Below are 6,102 nucleotides of genomic sequence, written 5' to 3' on the forward strand. Positions count from 1 at the left end.
TACATTAATCACGTTACATTTATACCTGCCATCGAGCTACAGGGTCAGGTTAAGGCAGCAGGGTTAGCAAGACTGTTTCGCTGCGCATATCGTTGCTGCGAAATAGCATTTAGAGTCTTGATTCTTTCGCCCACCCGTATATTACTCATGCGCCATCACTGATTCCGGAATATTCTAGACACGAGGCGAAGAAAAAGAAAGTAAACCCCCGCTTGAAACAGTGTTGGAAGAATTTGGCATGGCACGTACTCGCTCACGCGGGCGGTGAGATTGCCGGATGGGCTACGCAGCTCAAAATAGCGCTAGTGTTACCTCGCTAATGAAATACGGCAAGACAAATTTCGGCGCTTGCACTGCAACAACAACGCATTTAAATTCTCTTTTTTTCCCCGAATGATTCCAATCCGGAACAATCTACCCGTGGGTGTTGTGGAAGCAACGGACGTTGACACTTTTAAGTCAAGGCTTCACTCCCACATGCACGCGAACCCACTTTAAGAGGACACCTAGTAGCATTGCACTCATATTATTACGCACCTGTTGTTTGTTTATTGGGTTCATCCCTGAAGGCACTCACTACCTTGTCACTATATATATCCAGTGCAGTGGACACCGACAAGTACGAGAACATAACATAACATCAGGAGTGGATAATAGAGATCTCTATTATCCACTCCTGATAACATGACATGGCGGCATTGTTGCCCGACCGTCGGCTTACAGTAGTGCACGTCTGTCTATTCCCGCTCGTCTGTCGAAACCACCCCCTTTGCTCGGCGCTGTCGTATAAAGCGGTGTTCGATCCGGTATTATTCAGAGAAGTCCAGTCTTCCGTTCTCGGCGTTTCGCGCTAGCCTATTGATTCGCGCGCTCGGATTCTCGAACGAACGAAATTTTTCTCGGTGTCCCGTGACGGCATGCGGCCCTCACGTTGTTTGATGGATGAGGTCCAGAGGGGAAGCGATTGAGAGTGGTACGGGCTGTCACTGCTTGTTGCTGGCACTACTACATCACGGGAACAAACCGCTGAGCCAGCTTCTCTGATGCTGCTGTACTGACATTTTTCGATTATTGTTGTAAAATATTACATTTCAAACGCACGCACGCACGCACGCACGCACGCACGCACGCACGCACGCACGCACGCGCGCACACACATTATATACATACATATATATCAGGGGTTAATAATGACAAATGAGTGCCATTATTAACCCCTGATATATATGTGTGTGTGTGAATGGCAATTTGCGTTCTTGTTTTTCTTTTTTTGTTCGGTATATTTGTTTTTATTAGCGTGTGCGAATACGGCCACCGTCACCGGCTGACGCTGAGGTGTGTTGAGAGATTATATTATGCTATACAATGGGCGTGCGCTATATGCGTCAGAACACGCTGATGGAGATTGATTCATGACACACATGTTGAGACGTTATGTGACAGACCTGTGTCGCGAGATGTGGTGACACATGACGATGATATGTAATTGTCTCGCAATGCGTTGAGACACCGTGAGGAAGGTGCGTGAGACACGCTGAGACATGATTAGATATGGTAGTGGGTAATGCAGGTGTTTTGAGACAGTTGAAGTCAGTGAGGTGTGTTGAGCGAGATATGATCAAGAGCGTATTAAGAAGGACGTATTAAAGTGACTACGTCACGAATTTTCTATGGTAAAATTTGTAAAAATGTTGTTGCCATTTTTTTAAGAACTAACGGAAATAATTTTTTTATTTTTACTATTTACGGTGACGTAATCACTTTAAGCTTTCTTAATACGCTCTTGATATGAAGATGGTACAGGTGTTTGTTGTTGGTACGTTGCGTCGTGCAGAAGTCGCATGCAGCATTGCGAGCTGTGTAGATACTTTGCTCCAAACTCCACGACAGATGGCGCTCTCGCTCTCGCTCAATTCAGTATCCTGAGTGTACGATGTTTATCCACTGATCTCTATAATATAATTATATTAATATAATTATTATAATTATTATAATTAATAATTATAATATTAATTACTATATAAAATTATTAGAATTATATTATAATATAATTATATTATAGAGATCAGTGACTCTGAGTTTATCATGCAGTTTGACTTTGCTCATGTCTTGTGATGAGCGTAGAGACATGCTGAGACAGGCGTGGTGAGGGTGTGTGGCGACATGCTGAGACAGGCGTGGTGTGGGCAGACATGATGCTGAGACCAGGCGTGTGATGACATGGCTGAGAAAGGCGTGGTGGGGTGTGGTGGCGACTGCTGGAGAGCAGGCGTGGTGTGTTGGGCGTGTGAAGACGGCGTGGTGTGGGTGTGGTGAGACATGCTGAGAGCAGGCGTGGTGGCGGACATGGACTGGAGACAGGCGTGGTGTGGGGTGTGGGTGGACATGCTGAGACGGCGTGGTGTGGGGTGTGTGAGACTGCTGAGGACGGCGGGTGTGGGTGTGTGGAGACATGCTGAGACAGGTGGTGGGTGTGGGTGTGGTGGAACATGCTGAGACAGGCGTGGTGTGGGCGTGGTGAGACATGCTGAGACAGGCGTGGTGTGGGTGTGGTGCGACATGCTGAGACAGGCGTGGTGTGGGCGTGGTGAGACATGCTGAGACAGGCGTGGTGAGACATGCTGAGACAGGCGTGGTGTGGGTGTGTTAACATCTGAGACAGGCGGTGGTGTGGGTGTGGTGAGCTGCTGAGACGGCGTGGTAGAGGGTGTGGTGAGACCGCTGAGAGATTGGCGTGGTGTGGGTGTGGTGGACATGCTGAGACAGGCGTGGGTGGGTGTGGTGAGACATGCTGAGACAGGCGTGGTGTGGGTGTGGTGAGACATGCTGAGACAAGGGCGTGGTGTGGGTGTGGTGAGACTGCTGAGACGGCGTGGGTGTGGGTGTGGGTGGAGCGTGGCTTGGAGGACGGCTGTGGATGTGGGTGGTGTGTGGACAGTGCGTGGGAGACAGGCGTGGTGTGGGTGTGAGAGCATGATGGAGAAGAAGCGTGGTTGTGGTGTGTGAGACATTGCTTGGACAGCGTGTGCGACATGCTGAGAATGGCGTGGTGTGGGTGTTGGTGCGCATGCTTGAGACAGGCGTGGTGTGGGTGGGTTGGTGAGACTGCTGAGACAGGCGTGGTATGAGTGTGGTGAGGGACATGGTGAGTAACAGGGTGGTGTGTGGTGTGGTGAAGACATGAGCTGAGACGGCGTGGTGAGGGGTGGTGGTGAGCATTCCTAGAGGACAGGCGTGGTGTGGGTCTGGTGAGACTTGGCTGGAGACGTGTGGTGTGGGTGGTGGTTTGAACATGCTGACAGGCAGTGGTGTGGGCGTGGTGAGGCATGTCTGAACGAGGCGTGTGTGGGGTGTGGTTAGAGATGCTGAGACGGCGTGGTGTGGGTGTGGTGAGACATGCTGAGACAGGCGTGGTGTGGGTGTGGTGAGACATGCTGAGACAGGCGTGGTGTGGGTGTGGTGAGACATGCTGAGACAGGCGTGGTGGTGGGTGGGTGAGACATGCTGAGCAGGCGTGGTGTAGGGTGTGTGAGACATGCTGAGTACAGGGGCGTGTGAGGGGTGTGTGGCGCATGCTGAGCCAGGCGTGGTGAGAAGCATGCTGCAGACAGGCGTGGTGAAGAAATGCTAGAGACAGGTGTGGTGTGGGTGTGTGGGTACACTGCTTGAGACAGGCGTGGTGAGACATGCTGGAGCACAGGCGTGTGAGGGTGGGAGTTGAGACGTGATGAGACAGGTTGTGGTGTGGGTGTGGTGAGACAGGCCGTGAATGCTAAGAAAGGCGTGGTGATGGGTGTGGTGAGACTGCTGAGACAGGCGTGGGTGGGTGTGGTGTGACGGATGCTGAGAAGGCGTGGTGAGCAGGCGTGGTGTGGGGTGTGGTGAGACTGGTGAGGACAGGCGTGTGGTTGGGTGTGGTGAGACATGCTCGCGGAGACAGGCGGGTTGGTGAGGGGTGTGTGAGAGAGCTGCTGGAGAGCAGGGCGTGGTGTGGTGGTGGTGAGACTGGCTGAGGACGGTGTGGTGTGAGTGGTGGTTTAGACATGCTGAGACAGGACGTGGTGTGAGGCGTGTGAGACATGTCTGCAGACGGCGTGTTTTGTGTGGGGTGTGGTTTTAGACCATGCTGAGTACAGGCGTGTGTGGTGTGGTGAGACATGGTGAGCCAGGCGAACGGTAGTCGGGCGCGTGGTGTGGGGGCGTGTGAGACATGCTTGAGCACAGGTGGTGGTGTGGTGTTGTGGTGAAGCATGCTGCGACAGTCGTGGTGTGTGTGTGGTGCGACATTGGCTGAGACAGGCGTGGTGTAGGTGTGAGTGGAGATCATGCTGAGACAGGCGTGGTGTGGGTGTGGTGAGACATGCTGAGACAGGCGTGGTGTGGGTGTGGTGAGACATGCTGAGACAGGGTGGTGTGGTGTGGTGAGACGTGCTGAGACAGGGGCGTGGGTGAGGGTGTGGTGAGACAATGCTGACAGGCGTGTGTGGGTTGGTGAGACTGCCTGAGACAGGTGTGGTGTGGTGTGGTTAGACTGCTGAGACGGCGTGGTGTGGCGTGGTGAGGACTGCGAGACAGGCGTGTGGGTGTGGTTAGACATGCTGAGAAGGCGCTGTGGTAGGTGTGGTGAGCTGGCTGAGCAGCGTGTGTGGGTGTGTGTGAGCATGCTAGACAGGCGTGTGTGGGGTGTGGATGAAACTGCTGAGACAGGGGGGCTGGTGGTGTAGGAGTTGTGGTGGCGATGGCTGAGCCAGGCGTGTGTAGGTGGTGGTGAGACTGCTGGAGAAGGCGTGTTGAGGGTGTGGTGGACTGCTGAGACAGGCGTGTGAGACATACGAACAAGGCGTGGTGAGAAATGTGAGACGTGTGTGTGGTGGGTGGGACATGCTAGAGAGCGGCGTGGTTGAGAATGCTGAAGCAGGCGAGTGGTGAGGGTGTGGTGAGCGTGATGAGACAGGTGTGGATGTGGGCTATGGTTGTGAGCTATGCTGAGCAGGCGTGGCTGTGGGTGTGGTGAGACATGCTTGGACAAGGCCGTGGTGTGGGTGTGGTGTGGAAATGCTGAGACAGGCGGTGGTGAGACGGCGTGGGTGTGGTGGTGGTGAGCCTGGTAGACAGGGTGGTTGTGGGTGTGGTGGACATGGATGAAAGCGTGGGGTGAGGGTGTGGTGGACTGCTGAGACAGGCCGTGGTGTGGAGTGGTGGGTGAGACCCCCTCGCGAGGGGACAGGGTGTGGTGTGGGTGGTGGTTAGACATCGGGGCTCTCGAGACAGGCGTGTGTGTGCGTGGGTGAGAATGGCTGGGAGAGGGGGGCGTAGCGATGTGGGTGTGAGTTAACATCTCGAGCAGGGCGTGGTGTGGGTGTGAGGAGACATGGTGAGAAGGCGTGGTGTGGTCGCTGCGGTGAGACATGCTGAGACAGGTGTGGTGTGGGTGTGGTGAGACATGCTGAGACAGGCGTGGTGTGGGTGTGGTGAGACATGCTGAGACAGGCGTGGTGTAGGTGTGGTGAGACATGCTGAGACAGGCGTGGTGTGGGTGTGGTGAGACATGCTGAGACAGGTGTGGTGTGGGTGTGGTGAGACATGCTGAAGACAGGGTGTGAGGGTGGTGGTGCGCATGCTGAGACAGGCGTGGTGAGAAATGCTGAGACAGGTGTGGTTGGGGTGGGAGACTGCTGAGACAGGCGTGTGAGACATGCTGAGACAGGCGTGTGAGGGTGTGGTGAGACGTGATGAGACAGGTGTGGTGTGGGTGTGGTGAGACATGCTGAGACAGGCGTGGTGTGGTGTGGTGAGACTGCGAGACAGGCGTGGTGTGGGTGTCGGTGTGACTGCTGAGAATGGCGTGTGAGACTGCTGAGAGGCGTGTGTGGGTGTGGTGAAGACATGCTGAGACAGGTGTGGATTGGGGTTTTGGGGGGTGTGGACACATGCTGAGACAGGCGTGGTGTGGGTGTGGTGAGACATGCTGAGACAGGCGTGGTGAGACATGCTGAGACAGGCGTGGTGTGGGTGTGGTGAGACATGCTGAGACAGGCGTGGTGTGGGTGTGGTGAGACATGCTGAGCAGCGGGTGTGGTTGTGGTGAGAATATGTGAGGCG

This window comes from Priapulus caudatus, unplaced genomic scaffold (genome assembly GCF_000485595.1).
Source record: "Priapulus caudatus unplaced genomic scaffold, Priapulus_caudatus-5.0.1 Scaffold642, whole genome shotgun sequence".
Lineage (NCBI taxonomy): Eukaryota > Metazoa > Priapulida > Priapulimorpha > Priapulimorphida > Priapulidae > Priapulus > Priapulus caudatus.